The sequence below is a fragment of the Anser brachyrhynchus genome (assembly GCF_964034855.1).
Source record: "Anser brachyrhynchus genome assembly, chromosome: 1".
Lineage (NCBI taxonomy): Eukaryota > Metazoa > Chordata > Aves > Anseriformes > Anatidae > Anser > Anser brachyrhynchus.
The window spans coordinates 44470733-44487583 of NC_137694.1; the positions used below are offsets into that span (position 1 = coordinate 44470733).

General features: G+C 49.1%; 1 protein-coding gene and 1 long non-coding RNA gene across 3 annotated transcripts in view; one reads left to right on the forward strand and one right to left on the reverse strand.

Annotated features, from left to right (window-relative positions):
- Positions 1-9318: 9318 nt before the first annotated feature.
- Positions 9319-16851, forward strand: part of GRIN2B (glutamate ionotropic receptor NMDA type subunit 2B) — a 200250-nt gene continuing 192717 nt past the window's right edge. Inside the window, exons 1-2 of one of the 2 annotated variants that reach the window (XM_080557268.1) lie at positions 9319-9629; positions 10494-10929. The gene's annotated coding sequence lies outside the window, so the exon portion shown is untranslated. Of the gene's footprint in view, positions 9630-9986; positions 10093-10493; positions 10930-16851 lie in introns of those variants that run through there. The other variant, XM_080557267.1, reaches the window with a different exon arrangement.
- On the reverse strand, positions 10512-11317 carry LOC308178517. The gene is made up of 2 exons (XR_013939796.1): positions 11079-11317; positions 10512-10579 (listed from the first exon to the last, which is right to left on the reverse strand). It is a non-coding gene; the product is annotated as an uncharacterized lncRNA (long non-coding RNA).

Genomic DNA, 16851 nt, shown 5'->3' on the forward strand with positions numbered 1-16851 from the left:
GGCTTTTTTTTTTTTTTAACATGTTGACAGAAACTTTTATGGCACTACTAGCAACCTCTATTCCAAATAATGCAACACATCTTAATTCTTATATCCCTTTCTGATCATACTGGCTGTGATATGATCATGCTAAACCTTTGGCTCCTGATGAATTATCATAATTTACATATTCAGTCAGCAGTAACGGCATTCTGAGGTTTGCTGATGTACCTGTAGCCTGTTGTGGTAAACACAACATAGCAAGTTCAACCAGGAGCCATTCCATGAACACTGAATTCACTGGAGTCTGATCTGCCTTTGCTCAGCCCAATGGAGCCACCAGCACTGGATGGCTCCTGGTAGGAAAAGGATCATCTTGATGTAATATATCTCAATGGCAGAAAGGAATATGATAACGTAATTGACAGTTGGAACATAATTGACAATACATGAATTTGTCAAATACTGCTTCCTCGCACTGTTCTCATTATCTTCTCCCAGAATATCTCTTCCTATCTCTACATTCCCTGAGATGCCACCAGGGAACAATATAGCTGAGAATACAGACCTCCTCTAATGGTGCTGAAGAGAAAAGTATGTGGGAAAATTGGCGTTAGTGACAGTGTCTTTTCCTGTGCTTTTCCTTCATTAGGTTGTGGGCTGTCCCTTGTGAAATAGAGGGTATGTCTCTACTGAGACGGTGTCCTCTGCAGAGAGTGTGCTCCAATTCAATAGAGCTGTTAACTGGCAAATGCAAGAAGATGGGTGTCTGTGGAAGTTGTCATATTAGAGACACAGATCAGTTCAAAAGGAAAAAAAAAAAGTACCATTCCATCAGGTAGTATGAAAACACATGGCCATCCTTGACCTAGAATAAGGACATGACCAGCAAGGACACAACAGCCTGCAGGCTTACTCTTTGTCAGCACGAAAAAACTGGATAGCATGGCAAGCTCACAGTACTGACTCCTGACCGACATAGGGGCTGGAGCAGAGATGCCCAACTGCTCTTTTGCCAGGGGAACAAGCCACAGCTCCACAGGAGCTTTATGCATGTGTTTCTAAAGGTCACAACAAAGGACAAATGGCCTTGTAAAAAACTAAGCAATGCAACAGCATAAATACATGTGAATGTCATAAAAAGAACATGGGATATAACCAATTTAATATGGAATATAACCCCTTCTCAGCCAAACCTATCTACAAGGGCCAGAAGACAACAAATTTTTCACTGAGACACTTTGTGCTGTACTTTGAAATAAACGTTGCCTTGTGCTAATGCCCAGCCTCTGTCCTTGGGCTGGGAAAGTCGCCAGAGTGTGGTCAAAGCTTTGGGCAGACCTCTCCTAAAGATGATGAGGGAATGGTTACGAAACAGTGTGTGCTTTTCTGAATGCAGTACTTGGTAAAGGATGAAGAAAAGGTGCACCCTGTGTATGTGACGGGTTCATACGTTTTATTTTCCTACTACTGGGCCGCAAAAAGCACACAACAAGCAGTTGGGTCCTGGCAGTAATGCAAAGGAGATGCTCTTGCAGGCTTGCTGGAAGACAAAGACTTCTCAGGTGAAGCCAGGCCTTGCTCTGTTGAAGATCTAATTGTTTTGAAGATGAAAGAGAGCTTATATTTGAGTAAGGCCTGGTGGGCTCAGGTTTACAGCTGCTGCATGACATAGAGCACCTAGAGCATGAGACAGTCTGTGGGCAGCGTATGCAATCAAAATGCTGAGGCTTGAGTTTGAGTCAGACCTAACTTGAGAGCAAAAATGGGCTGCTGGGTTTCAAAGCAGTTGAGGTTAATGTCCTCCATTTCAACTTGATGGCAGATTAAAAGAGGCAGCTGAGGTGTACCAGAGGTATTTTGCTTATTGCCTCTTCCTAGATGTCTAAGTAAGGGTATGTTTGAGTAAAGGAGAGAAGAAGGTGGCAGTTTTCTTTAGGATATAGAGCAATCTGACAGAAATCTTAATGCTTCTTACTGCTAGAGGGCTGAACTATTGAGTCAGATAGCTCACTGGGAAAAAGCTCAAGCAAGGGAAATCTATCTCCATCTGCATAAAGTAATTTTCTAAGGGTGGATGTCTTGTCTTTTTCCTGACAGGTGTGATGGTGGTGGGACAGCACGATAACCTCAGTTGCTGGGGGTAGATACTCTCTGCCTGCTCTGTGAATATTCTGGTTTAGCACATACTTTTTATTTAATGAGACTACAAAATGAGTGGTTACAGCAGCGGGTGACCCTGATCCTGCTGGCGCAATGCTGACCATGGACACTGCTTTTCGGAGCTACTTTCTAGCTCATTAACATTTCTACTGTTTGCCCCTGGGCAAGGAGCTATCTCAGGGACCACAGCTGCATGCTAACTGAGATCATTTTTCACTTTAAAATGTGTCTACAGAAAACATTTGTCTTAAATTAGATGGTCAATACAAATGTACAATAAATGCTGGAGTGAGCACCTAATCCAAACCCCATGGGAACATCCCCAGCTCATAGGCTTTTGGCTTGCTGGTGAAATCACTCTTCTGTTTTGAAGAATGCTTTCAGACCCATATATTTATGTTAGAAAAGCGATCTGCTTCTCTAACGTCAAGCAGATACTGGTTCAGAATCTTTGTCAGTACGAATAATACTTTGCTTCACTACCATTTCTCCCCCACTCCTGCTCAGCAAGTTATTTGCAATGCCATCTGCTTCACCTGAAGGAGGAATGAGAAGAACAGAGAGACTCAGTGCAGTTATCGACCCTGAACATTTCTGGAAAAGGCCGGGTCTGTTGGGAGGTTGTGAACGACAGTGCTTGTCAGAATGGCTGTACCAGCAGGGAGCCCGGCTGGTGACAATAACCGGTGCCTCCGCTTTGCCACATTTCCATTAAAGTGAGTCCCCTCACTTGCCTATAGCAAAAGCAATCTTGCTGTCTTTGGGTACAGTGAGAAGGGAGTCAAATCTGCACTTCACAACCCAAGGCCACTGCAAAACAGAGCCATGCCCTCTGTGCCTGCACACCTGCTGGACTCCTGTGTTTAGCTGCCCATGTCTTGGTGAACTTCGCATAAACTGAGAAATTCCTTGCAGAGGTGGAGAATGTGCAGCCCTGGCTGCTTCCAGCTGCATTCTTAGCACCCGGTGATCCCTATGTATCCATGTGTGTATTAAATGGTAGCAGAAGGTCTGGTACAGCTTGTGGATGAAGGAGGACACGGAAGGTGGATGAAATTTCATCTTGGCTTTGCGTACATCACTTTCCTGTGTTAAAGAGTGTAAGGAAGCCCCGGACAGAAGATACGAACCATGTGTTTGGGGAAAAAATAGGTATGCTTTGGTGGCAGTATTTTTAGGGTCATAAGGTATTTAAACAAAAAATACATTCCTTGGGAGAAAATCGAATATTTGTGTATACTGCTACTGCCAGCTTTTGCCTCAATGGTGACACATGCATATTTTTCTGAGGGAAGAATTTATTTTTTACCCACTGTAACTTAGTGTTCTGAGTGAGTTTATAATAGCACTGATTAACTGTTAGCATTTAGTCTGAGTGAAATACCAGCTCTGATGTCTATACTCCTCTTTGCTCCAGACACTTCTATCTGTCTTGGAGCTATTTCACTTTATTTGTTCCTTCTTCAGGAGGTGGTTTGTGCTGTAGCGATGTGCCATTGAACAAGCATTACGGATTTGACATGTATATAGGCTGCATAAGTGAAGTTGAGGCATTCTGGGTAGCTTGAAGAAATCTGTGGAATAGCAAGTGAAAAGCTGGATATGTCCCACTGCTTCATCTAGATGCCATTTGAATGGAATAGGGCTTGCCTGGTGTGTAACTAGCGTGTAGGCCTTCTGTGTAAGAAAAATCAAAGGGCTTATTTATGGTAGCACCAATATTGTAATACTTTGACCCTACTATAACATACAGAGCAAAGAAGTGGCGTGTTATTACTATTCTATTATCCACAACAACGCAAGATAAAAGGTGAAAAGCGGGGAGTTTGAGTGACTGTATCACATTGCCCTATATTTTGTAGTGGGCGGTTTCTCTGTTAATAATGGGAGCCGGGAAGCTAAGTTTCTTGGAATGCAATGAGCTGAGTTTTTGCCTTTATGTGAATATTGTGTTAAAGACAAGACTGGCTAGGTAGAGCTGTGGTATCCGATCCCTCAGGGTGTGTGCAGCAGCTCTCAGTAGCATGAGCAGTAAACTAGATAATTGGTGTGTTGGTTCTCATCCAATAATAATTTATTTCCTGGGAGCAACTTCAAAGCTTAATCCTAGAATTAAATCCCCTATTCCTCCTTGGGATTTTAATTTAGTTTTGAATGCTCTGATGGATCCTGTGCTAGAACATTGAAGACAGCTTTCAGACACAAGGGTGATTTTGCTGGCTGCTGTACACCCTTTAAGGAGAATAGGTGAATGCAGACACTTTCTTGAAGAGACTCTTTTTTCACTTTTCATCATGATAAGCTGGCAAAAGCTACACCTTATCTCTTACTGAAAGCGGTTTTCCAGTTTCCTTTAAACCATGAAGGCAATCTACCTAATCCATTTTGCAGCTCCTCCAGTAAAGAGAAGAAAGGGTGTCATCGCTTAAATCTGGAGAGAACCAATAAGGTTTTCATCAAGCAGAGAGATGATTTTAAACAAGAAAACAGATGATCTGTTTGTCTCGTTAGGGTTGGAACAGGATGGAGATGACTGCCTGGAGGGCTATGGTTTACCATTCATTGAAGTGTATCAGGAAACCGTGCCTTGTTAAGACTAACGAGGTGGGACGAAATCTCCAGCCACTGGAATGATCTTTGCACCCTAGAGGTGGAGGAGAAGGGCTTCTTTCTCAAACCTGCGTGAGGCAACGCTTCGACCTTTCCTACATGCACATTATGTGTAGGATGTCATGCCAAAAGGGATGACATACATGGCTAATGTTTGTACAGTGCTTTGGGGATGTACAATACAGCATCTGATGCTAATTACTAGTTATTATTATGTGTGGCGGCCGTCAACAGAGAGGTTCTTTGGTCTGTTTGTGCTATGGGTAGTAGAGCCATACACCATCTTGAAAGTGACAATGCCAGTTTGAAATCTTGTCTGTGCTTCTGGAGTTTAAAAATAACTCATTTCCATTTGAAAGAAAGAAGTGCACAGTTTCTTAGTTTAATGTGTATGTATTTCACATATAAATGACCATCCAGAAAAAAACAATTTCAGTGAGCCTGACGTTCCATACTCAAAAGAATAAAACAAGTCTATAAAGACACAGGGAAAGCTATTTCTCTTTTAATCTACTTCACCCATTTTTTGATTCTGTGTGACAAAAAACCAGTCCGCTAGTTGTTTAGGATTTCTGGGGACAGACTGGCCATGGCGGAGACAGTAGGGGATGCTGCAATTATTGCAATGTAAAATGATGGGAGCTCAGTTAAGTGCACTAGTGTGACAGCTGAGAGAACGTGTATATCACTTCAAAGCAAACGCAACAGTGCTCACTATTCTTTTCTGCAAGGCTGCTAGCAGGCTGAGTGTCCTCTGAGGTAGCAAATGAGACAAGCGGTCTTGTGTCCAGGTGTCTTTGAAGGAGAGCAACCAGAACCCCCACCACTGGCTCCTGGTTCAATCCTTCTCTAGCATCTCTTGGTTCTGAGCCATATGCAATAGCGAAGATGAAAGGTTTCATGACAAAACCCAGCCCAGTCCTTCATCCAGGTGATCATGGCACTGTCAGGTTTGTTTTTCTAGTTGCTTTATTTGCTTTCCCTTTAATTCTCTGATAAATCTTGTTCATGCAGTATGACAGGGCATCCTTGTTTGTGGGCCTGTGTGGTCATTGTTATGGTGATCTTCCAAAGATGTTATAGGCTTAGAACTTGAACACTAGGATTGCCACAGTGTCTCTTCAGCTCTGAGAGTGGGAAGGTCTGGGATACGAGCATGGATTTATTTTGCCATTTTATAATCAGATTGACTGGATGGAGCAGGGCACAGAGCACCATATAAAAGCAGCTGGAGATCTGGTTACTGTGCTCTGCTATATGCAAACACCCAAAGGAATGTTATTACAACCTACTCCCCCCCCCCTTTTTTTTTTATGGTGTGAATTCTCCAGAGCAATCCATCCATTTCACTGATCATAAGGCCTTGCTCTGCATGGACATGCCTTTTTCTTACACTGATGCAACTGGGTCAGTGCTTGTGCAGATGACCCATGAATTGCCCATCTTTTCCCTTTTCTGAACATAGTGGGCAGATAGAGGCCACTTGTAGTGCACTGATTTTATGAAGTCAGGGGTATTTACAGAGGATTAAACACAGCACAGGTACTTTCCTGTCAGTGGTGGCAGATGCTGTCCTGTAGAGGCCCAATGGCTCTGCTGCTGTGCATCCACCCCAACACCACCTCTGCCACATCCAGCCCTGGTTGCTTTTGATATAAGAACTTTCATCCACATTCATTTATCTTAGGCAGGACAAGAATAATATGGCCCTTAATTTATTGTAAACATGGACACATTTAAAATAAATCCCTCAATTTCTCTTACAAATAACATTTAAGTGTTTTTGAATTGAAGAGATGTTTGAAAAACCAATTTCCCGTCGGAGATGCTATTTGTTTCATTTTATGCTGCTCATTCATCTTAGTTGATTGAAGAAAAAATAAGTCAGTCACAGCTAGTGAGAGTAAACCCTGTCATAGTACTATGTTGCTGGAGATTTTGTAGCAAGTTTTATGTGCCTCCTATCTCCACACCCATTATTTATAATAAATATTACATCTTAATGTGAAAGTAATTTGGGGTTTAGATGCTGTGCAGAATCGCTAGGAGAAGATATGCTGAAGCAATCAGAAGTGTTGTGTGCCCAGTTTCAAACTTGCAGGTGAACCTGATTGCTTTGGCAGGGGCAATTGACCACCTTTCAAATCAGACACTCAGACCCCTGAGCCCTATAGGGAACTTGGACCTTATGATTTTTATGCGTATGCATAATATGTTTATATAATGTTTCTATATACATCCACTAAGTGGAAAGGCAATTAGTCTTATCGTTAAAAGCAAGCAATAATGCAGGCTGCCATGTAGCATGCAACCGTGGAGCTGTGGTGTTGCAGAAAGAAAACTCACATTTGATTAATTCCTTCATCTTAAGGTCACAGAGAATGATAATCTTAAATATTGCTGACTTGCTGAAAATAATTGCAGCTGTTCTCTTTTGATTGATGGGCCCCTTTTCAGAAATAGTTCCTAAGATACTTCTTAACCCTCCATTTTGTGTTTCTATGTAATGTGCTAGCTGAAAACCGTTCTCTCTCATTTCTGTCAAGCTCCTGCTCTTGTTTCAACTAGAAGAATGCAGGAGGACCTGCACAGTTCCAGCGTATCCCTTCTTGCCATAGAGAAAGGAAAAACATCCTTCGGCCAAATCCTGTCTGCTATTCTTGTATCACTAATATCAGTGAAAGGAACAGGAAAGTCAAATGACTAATCTCTTCAGCTATTAGCAACTTCTGTATGCAAGTTATCACTCTACATTTCTTTCCTCCAACTGTTCTGAGATAATTTCAGATTACTTCAGGCTTTGGCTAATATGTCTTCCATTTTTACTGAAATTAGAATGAAAAAGATCATAGTCACTTTTTTTAAGCATGCCTAAAAATGTTAGGAAAATCTTTCTAACAGAACAGACCTCACCAGCACCCTCAGGAAGATCCTGGCTGTCAAAATTAAAATCTTGGTATATGCTTTTGGCAAGGAGATTAAGCACATGTTGGCATTGCTTGTGGTCACTGTAGTTACATGGAAAAACACCATTGTACACCCAGTGTACATGGACACAGCAAGCTCCATGTCGCATATCAGTATGTGCACGTGATGCCATGGCCACATTGCCATCCATAACCTTTTCTGCAGACCAGCAAACCCTGTTTGACCCACGAGGTACAAAGTGGCAGGACCCTGGGGTTGAGAGACGATGTGGTGCTTTCAAGTGGCCTTTCTCCCTCAGGAACCTTGACTGTGCTAGTGTGGACCTTTGTCTTATCCATCTATTGCCATGCTGATACATACCTGCAACAAAGGGCCAGAATTGAGTTAGAGAGTGATTGACTGCTTGTTGGAGCACAGCTCTTCAGCAAGTGGGATCCAGCCCTCCTTGCCCATCTTTTGAGGGGTACCTTCGTCACTGCTCCTGGACACAGAGCTTGCTTAGATGGGTAGAGGTCACTTCGTTTTCCTGGAAGGGTGCTTTTGGTGAGGGGGATGCAAAGGCTAGACAATGCCACCCAGATGGGCACTGAGGCAGAGCACATGGTGTTGGACTTGGGGTCTGCTTTACTGCAGGATGAGCATAGCTGGTGGGGCAGGATGGGGAGGGCTTTCCCCACTGCTCTTGTCTCTAGGGGTTTACCAAGATCTGTCTGAGCCCATCCAGACCTCCTACCAAGACCCAACCTGGGGCAGGGTGAGCCTTTGTGACCCTAGGATGACTCTGTGTCCTGAAGGATGCGCTTGGCACGTCCTCTTGGAGGGGCTCTGCCTCGGTATCTCCACTGGCTTGCCCCAGTTGGGACAGACTTCCCCCAGGGCCGCGTTGCGGGGCTGTGTGGGGCAAGTGGGTGCGCTCTGCCCCGTCGGGCACTCAGAGCTAACCCCAGGTGTGGAAAGGACAAGGACAGAGCTGTGGCCACAGAGCCCTGCTGCGGATGGCACTGCAGGGGCGAGGCTGCAGCACCCCGGGGAGCACGGGCGCAGACACCCGCGGGTGGGCAGGGCAGCGCAGGCAGGGAGGTGTGCGCAAACGCACTTTGCTTTCTGTTCAGGCTGATTTCACGTTCCTTAGCTTCCAGGGGGCTCTGAGAATAGCAATTAAAGCACCGGGCTTAATTGCGGAGCATCCAATTTGGATATTAGCGTTATCTCCGCTCTCACTCCTTTCTTTCCGTTCACATCCAATCCTGCTGCCTGCCTGCTGACTGGGCGCCTGTTCCTTTCTTCTTATTATTACTATTTTACGGTTATTGTTAATATTTTTTTTTTTCCCAAGCATCCCTTTAATCGCTCGCTTCCAACCACGGGCGCCCCCAGCTCTCCACGCCGCCTCCCCTGGGGCCGGACCCGCGGAGCCCCGGGCGCTGCCCCCCGGCGGCGGCGGCTGCGGGCTCGGCCCCGGCCCGGAGCCCGGGCACCGGCACCCCCATCGCCCCCGCCAGGAGCTTGAGACCCGCGGCGGGGAGGGGTTCATCTCCCATTCCCTCTCCCTCCTCCTCCTCCTCTTCCACCGTTTTCCCTTTGCTCGCTCGCAGAGTCCCTCCCCCCCCCGCCCCCCCGCCGTGATTTTTCCCCCTCCCCACCGTTATCCGCGCGGATATTTTATTATTATTAATCATTAAGCCGCTTTATTAGTTCGCCTTCCTGTGCTTTCTCCACCTCCGGGTGCTTTTATATTGCAGAGGATTTTTTTTTTTTTAAATTCCATATATTTTTAGGGTGATGCTCTGAACACTTCCCCCTCCCCGCCCCGTATCTCCTACCCTGGCAGTAGCAGAGAAGAGAGTGAAGAAGTTGAGCATGTCTGAGGTGGAGCAGCCTTGCAGGGAGAGAGAGAGGGGGGCAGTAGCTGCTCAGAGCAGCCCGGGTGCTTGAAGCAGGATTTGCGGGTATGTATGTATGTGGGTCTGGGTTTTGTGACAGCTCCAAGTGTGAATTGTTCTCCGGGCGAGATGGGAGGGGAAAGGGGGAGGAAAAAAAAAAAGAATACCTGCGAGTTCATTAAATAAATGCCTGCATAGCTAGAAGCCCTGTCACCGGTGGGGCGTGGGGGGTGACCCCCAGCCACCAACCCACCCCTAAAAAAAAAAAAAAAACCCCAAACCCAACCCAAACCGCAGGGAGCCAATGGATGCGTTGCGGGGGGCGATGCGTGTGCGGGGCCGCGTAGTGCAAAGCGGCCACGTTGCAGGTGAAGCCCCCCCCTCTCTCCTCTTCCCCCCCCCCCCCCCTCCCCTTCACCCACCCCCCTCGTGTCCGTGCGTGTGCCCGCCCGGCTGCGCGGAGCGCGCCCCACGCTGCCCATTGAAGCCGGAGCGCGGCGGGCAGCGGTGCCGGCAGCACTGCAGAGGGGTGGGCACGGCCCTCGCCAGCCCTCCGGGGGCTGGGCCCGGGGGTGGGCGAAATGCTGGGCGTGCGTGGGGAGGGGGCGGTGGGCAAGGCGCCGGGGGGGGGCGGGGGGGCGGGGGGAGCTCGTTTAGGTCGCCGCGATTCACATCGCGCCCGCTTCCCCGTCTCGTGTGCATGCCTAGCCCAGGAATGGTGTAGTCAGCCCGTATCTGAATTATTTATAGACCCGTGCCAGCTGTTTTTTTTTTTTTTTTTTTTTCCTTCCTTGATTCCGCTTGTGTGCACTGTTGGGAAATGCGTTTTGCTTCCCTTTCTTCTCAATGTATTAATGTCTTTGTTGGGGAGCGGTTTTTATCCCCTTCAGACCCCTCTAATACAAAATTGATGCTTATTTTTCCCTTCAGGAAGGGGACGCTTTGAGGATAATCATGCTTCACAGAAGAACAGCACCGACCTCCAGTTGCTTTAAACACAACCTCCTCCACTAGGGCTCCAGGAAAAAAAAAAAAAAGAATAATTACAAGAATAATCATTAAAAAGGTGAAAGGAATGTTTACTCTGGAACCTGCATTTGACGATCCTCACCACTCGCGCTGAATACCCTCTGAAGTGATTCTCTCCTGCTTTTGAATTTGCACCGCTTCGAGACGATTGCCACAAAGAATTCTCTATTTTTTTTACAGCCAAATAGGATTTTTTTTTAAACTCATTCCCCCACATTTGTCCCCCGACCCTTATTCTTCTTATGTGGATATGCAAGCAAGAAGAGGAGACTGGACATTCCCAACATGCTCTCTCCCTTGATCTGTCCGTCTAGAGGTTCTGCTTCTACAAACCAAGGTAGGGAAATTCCTGTTTCTGTGTTTCTAGTGGCAGCTCGTTTTCTGTACACAGGTTTGCCCGGGGAGGACCACTCACGGTAGAACAAAAGGTTTAGGTTTGCTGCTCTTAGCAGCAGATACAGCAAAAGAAAAGGAAGAAACATTCACCAGACATGTTGATTCCCTCTAGGCTCATCAAATAGGACGGGAAGAGAAGGCGAGAGGGATGCTTTGAGTTGCATATCGTGCCGGTGAATCGGGAGAAAGTCCCTTGTGATTTTTTTTTGGGGGGGGTGTGCAGGTGGGGTGAGGAAGACACGGGAGAAGGAACACGGATTTGGAAAAGGGTGAAAATGCCGATAATTCCTGTCCATCCATCTGCAAATTTTCTCTTTCTCTTCAGTGGTTCAGCGGCTCCTTGTCATGCTTTGATGAGAAAATAGAGCTCATTAGGAATACCAGTTCATGGAAACCGGGTTGTCGCGTGGAAGGTGGTGCATTATTTCAAACCCACGCCGACCTCTCGATCACGAGCGGCCTAATGTGGGGGCCGGGGACCCGGGGGGCCGGGGCCGCCCCTGGCACCGCGGCAGGAGCCAGCCCAGCGCCCGGACGAGCGCGCCTGCTTGCGTGGAGGTGAAGGGCTATTTTAAGTCCAAGCACGTCAAGAGACTTAACCTCAGCCTACGAGGTGCCGTATTCAGGCAACTTCACGGGTTTTAATTTATCCCTGGCGGCGGGGGTGGCAGTGGGGCATCGTGGCCCCTCTCTGCTGCACACCCTGCATCCCCAGGCTGGGAGCCCCTTCCCCAGCCTGCTCTGGAGGGATGCAAAATGGCTATCGTGCTGTCGGTACGCGAGAGACACCGGTGCATCCCGACCGTAACGTGCCATGTGAGTCTTTCCGTAAGATGGTGGCAAGACAAAGGGAGCGGAGCGCCGTGGGGTGCGGGAGCGTGTGGCTGCCGCGCCTCGCCACGAGCGCTGGGCGCAAGGTGTTGAACGTGTCGGGGCTGTTTTAAGTGCCCCCACTGCACGCCCCCACACTGGAAGAGCAGTGGGGGGACGGGGGCGAGCTGTCTTCCCCCCCTTCCTTTATCCCCACCATCAGCTCCAGTGTGGGCTCCCCGCAACCCACCTCCCCCTGCCTCCCCCTACACCAGACTGGAGGCCTTCAGTGGGCGAGAGAGGCCCCCAGCAGCAGCAGCAGGAGGAGGGAGAGGGGCTGCATCCCGCAGCCCCCTGCAGCCCTGCCAGGCGAGCTGGGGGCTGGGGCAGCAGCGGGGCCCCCAAGGCACCCGGAGCATCCTGCGGTGGGGGCGCGCCGCTGCCCGCCCCCTCGCTCGCCTTGGTCCTGCCAGTGTCTCATTTTCCCTTTTCTGAGGGGTTTCACTGGGCTATTGTTAAAAACCAGGAGCCGTTCCCTGTCGAGGGGCTGAGAGCCACCTACCCTGCCATATTCTGACTGTGCTTCTATAAATATCTAAGGCTTCCCAGGGTTTATCCGCGCCTGGATCCTCCCTGCCAGAGAGCTCCCTCCCTCCCTCTCCCTCCGCAAGTGGGAGTAGAAAGTTTACCTGTGCGGAGCGAGGAGGGCGTGCGGGAGCCTTTTTCCCATTTTTGGGAGGAATTTCTCAGGCCCCGCAGCTCGTGGCTGCTGCCAGATCTCCCCGGAGACCCCAGCACCGTCCAGGGTGGGGGGTGCTGCCCCCTCCCTCAGGTCTCATTTCCCCATGAGAGCCTCCAAAAGCACAACCCTTGGTGTGTGTGTGTGGGGTGCATCCCCACCCCTCAAATGACCAGGGCGAAAGGAGAGGAGGGGAGGTGCTGGGGGAGCCCGGCTCAGCCCCCGCCCCAGGTTTTGCAGGGAGGTTGGAGGGCAGGGGAAGGATGCTGGGCTGGGTTGCGTGATGCCAGCCCTGCCTGCAGGTACCCAGCTGGGTGAGCCCTGCATCCCCCTGTGGCACTTCCCAGAGGTGACCTGGGCCAGGTTTGGGCAGAGGTGGCTGGGGAGGGGTCTTACAGCTCTGATGCTCATGAGGGCAGGCAGCACGGGCTGCATCCCCACCCCCTTTTACCTCCCAGTCTTTCGTGCTGCCACCTTCGCCTGGGATTTTTCCTCACTTTCCCTGCAAGCTCCAGCGTGGGCAAAAGGAGGAGCCCTCCAATACTGCCCCCCACCGTCAGGCACAGCCACCCCCAGGTGGGAGCAAGCAGTGCAGGGGTGGCGGCTGGTCCCCCCTCCGTGGGCAGGCAGGGAGGGCTGGGTACGCAGCACTCCCGGCTCAGGGGACCCCATGCTGCCCCATCGCCCAAGCCCGAGGGAAGCAGAACAGGGGCTCACCGCCCTGGGGCGTCCGGTGACCCGGCGTGCCCCAGCTGCAGCTCTGGAGAGCACAGCAGCCATGCGTGGGTGCAAGGTGCTCCGTAAGAGGGGAGCTGTGGGTATGGGCGACTTCCTAGCGCTTGCCTACGCCGCCCCCAAAGCAGCAGCAGCTCGTGCTGCCTCCACATCTCCCGCTTCTCTCTAGTCCCATGCCACACCAGCCTGTCTCCCAGCACTGGGTGGGGGTCTCAGAGGGTTGGGATAGGGTGAAATTGGACAATGACCTGCGAAGTGAGACCCACTTCAGCTTTCCCTTGGCTCTGCCTTGGCAGGCAGAGGTAGGTCTCAGCAGGGAAAAGGAAAGAAGGACGGTCACAGCCACTGCTCCTCTTCCTGGGGACCCTGGCCCGGTGACGCACACCTGCTGCACCCGCCCAGCACTGCCTGCTCCGGTCCTGGTGCCTCTTGTGGTCCCTTTGTCAGTGAGCAAACCCCAGCCATCCTGGCCTGGGCAGGGTTCTCGGGATGCCTGCATCGATGGCTGGGTTTTTATATCCATGCACATAAGAGCATGAAGGAGATGGAAATGCAGAGCAGGGGTGAAAATCCTAACCCCTCATCCTCATCTAATCATTGAGGCTTTGATTTGTTTCATCTTCATTTTGGATTATCAACGGCCCCCCTATAAAACCCCCATCAACCTACAAACCGGCATTCTACCTCCAAACCCTTGCCTATAGAGGGAAGAGATGGCGACATTCGCTTCTGTTTTTCGCCTTCTGCTGGAGCTCAGCTGGGGCTGTTTCTTGTGCTTGGTTTGGAAGAGGGCAGGTGGACACCGGCTCCAGCACCGGAGCCATTCTGCGCTAGCGCACGGAGATGTGCTTGGGTTCGGTTCCCACACCGGACTCTCCTTGCCTGGGCTGGCACTGGGATTCGGTGCTTTAGCGCTCGGTGTCTCTGCAGTAGCATGTGGGAGGTCTGGGTTTGATTCCCAGCGCTGTTTTCTCATTCCCCCAAGCTGGCAGAGGATGGGAGAGCTGTACAGACAGCGCTGCTTGCCTCTGCAATGGGCTCCATTCCCCGCTCCTGTCTTTTACTCCTTAAGATGCGCAAAAGCTGCCTGTGAGATGGTCCAGTCCGAGGGCTGGTCTCTAGAGCTTTAATCTGCTTGGCCTTTAGGGATGCCACAGCTCCACTCTGCCTGCACTCCGCTTCTCAGCATGGCTCAGTGGGCAAAGCGGGCAGCAGGGAGAGAGTTGTCTTGCATCTGGAGAATATGTGAAGGTTTTTTTTTTTTCCCTTCTTTGTGTAAGCCTCAATTTATCACGAAGAGATGGATCAGTTAATTGGTGAGATGCACTAGGTGGTTATTTTGAGAGAGATGGTTCCACGTACCCTGACTGCCTAATCTACAGTGGGATGCTGGTAGTATCCACTCAGCCTGACATCTGGGCTCCTGGCCTGCCTGACTCTTCTGTGATCAGCCTTCTCTGAGATACATTTGTACTTAACAGAAAAGCAGGGAGTGATTGGGAGAAACATGGCTGATGTTATCTGCTCTTGCCCTGCTCCATCGTTCACCCACCTGTCCACAAGAATTCTTTCAGCCACCATGAATGCGACTTACTCATTTAGTTGCTTTGCTACAGTCTAGCTACTGTCCTGGGTGCCTCCCTGCATAAAATGAAATGGCAGCGTGAAGATCACAGCGCTAAAATATGTGGAAAGGGAACCAGAAGAAAATAAGAGATTAAAAGCCAAGCCTGGCTCTCCTGCTACCATTGCCTCCTCTCTTCCTCTGAGCCTTGTGTTCCTGCTTCAGCTAAGTGCATTGTAATGGGAACTAAAAAGACCATTTCTCCAGCCATGAAGAGGGCCACAGTGCCCCTCTGTTTTGTCTGCCTTGCTTCTCTGTTCATCTGAAGACAGGAGAGTAGGTTTCTGGCAGGTATGGACTGGCACTCGTTCTGGCAAAATTAGTGGCATGGTGCTGTCTGGGAGTCAGGAGACTGACCCAAACAGGTTAATATCAAAACTACCCTTTTTGTGTTGGAAAAAAATAATCCAAACCAACCCACGCCTTACAGTTCAAGAGCTCATGGCTTAAGCCACAAACCACCAGCTCCCAGCTAGAGTCGTGCATGGGCTTCTGAACTGGTGACCGTAAAAGTCGACCAAGTGCACAGTCGGTGCAAACCAGGCTGTGTACCTCGATGGTCCTGAGGTCACCTGCAGAGAAAAAAATCATCCGTGTGCTCAGAAACAAATACGTGGCACTTGGCAGTGTGCAAACAGCACTGTGATCTTCGTCAATTCAAACCACGGCTAATTTGGACCTCTCGAGGCAAGGCTGCGTCTTGTTTAGTGTTTGGTTTTCTTAGAAGCAGGAGAGAACACCGGCTGTGGGCAGGAGGAGAGGCTGACTGATGTTTCATTAATTCTTACACGTACACTGAATGCACTTCATGTGCAGGGAATAAAAATACTGCTTTCTCTGTACTTGGGGCCACTAAAATAGGGGAGAGGGAAAGGGTATGCAATCTGAAACGCACTGCTAGCTGATGCTTCCTAACGCAGAGGGTACTTGCAGACTGTGAGGTGTGCTGGGTGGGTCTCTTTCCTTTCTAATGCAATCAAAGACAATGTTTCAGAGCCAAAAATACGCATGGATTGATTAAGCTTCTGGGAAAAAGAGAAATTACGAATGAGAGCATTGTTACCGGCTTAAGGTGAAGACCTTAAGCTGAGCCTCTCTAAGCTGAGACCTCTGTAGCATTCGCTCACTGTACCTCCAGCCCCACTCACAAGAAAAGTTCAAAACTGCAAAGAATCACTGAAAGTGGCTCAGGTGAAGTGCTAGCTTGTCAGCTCTGAACACTGAAGATGCTTCCCCATTCCCCCAACACTTAGAATGTCATTGATGTGGGTGTGCATGGCTGTTCTGAAATATTTATAGGGAAGAAACACTTTATGGGGAAAAATGGGAATTTGATTTTCATGGTCTGGTGGCTTGTCTCTGCTGATTGCTTACCACCAAAACAGGCATGGGGCCACCAGCTTGTCTGACCTGAATAATCCATGAGATAATGTTCTGTTGTTCTGCTCACCCCTGGCATGTTGAACACACAGGAGCTCATACACAGCTGACTCTCCACGTGCCAAACTCCTAAATTACTTCTGAAGGTAGCAGTCAGCCTGTACTAGTTTGTCTGCTTGTAGCTATCTCGTTGTGAGATGGGAACAATTCTCTCTTACCACACTCCTAGCCTGGATTTGAACTACCCATCAAGAAACGAATCGCTCTAGGTACTACCATCCTTCACTGAACCTGCTCTACAGTCTGTGTGTGAGCTTTGTATGCAATCTTCGTTTGTACAAAATGGTGAAGCCGTATGTCTAGAATCTACTTAGAGATGTGGTTAAGCCTTACTTGGATAAGTGCACTCTGTTTGGGGGCTGCAGTTCCACGAGAGGGAAGGACTGGGGAGAGCGTGGGGGAATGAACAAAGACAATGATCACAGATCAGAGAAAACAAGACCTGTAAAGAAAGGTTGGGAGAGCCAGGCAAGTTCAGTCTGGAGAAAAGACAACTGTGGGTGTATGCCTAACTG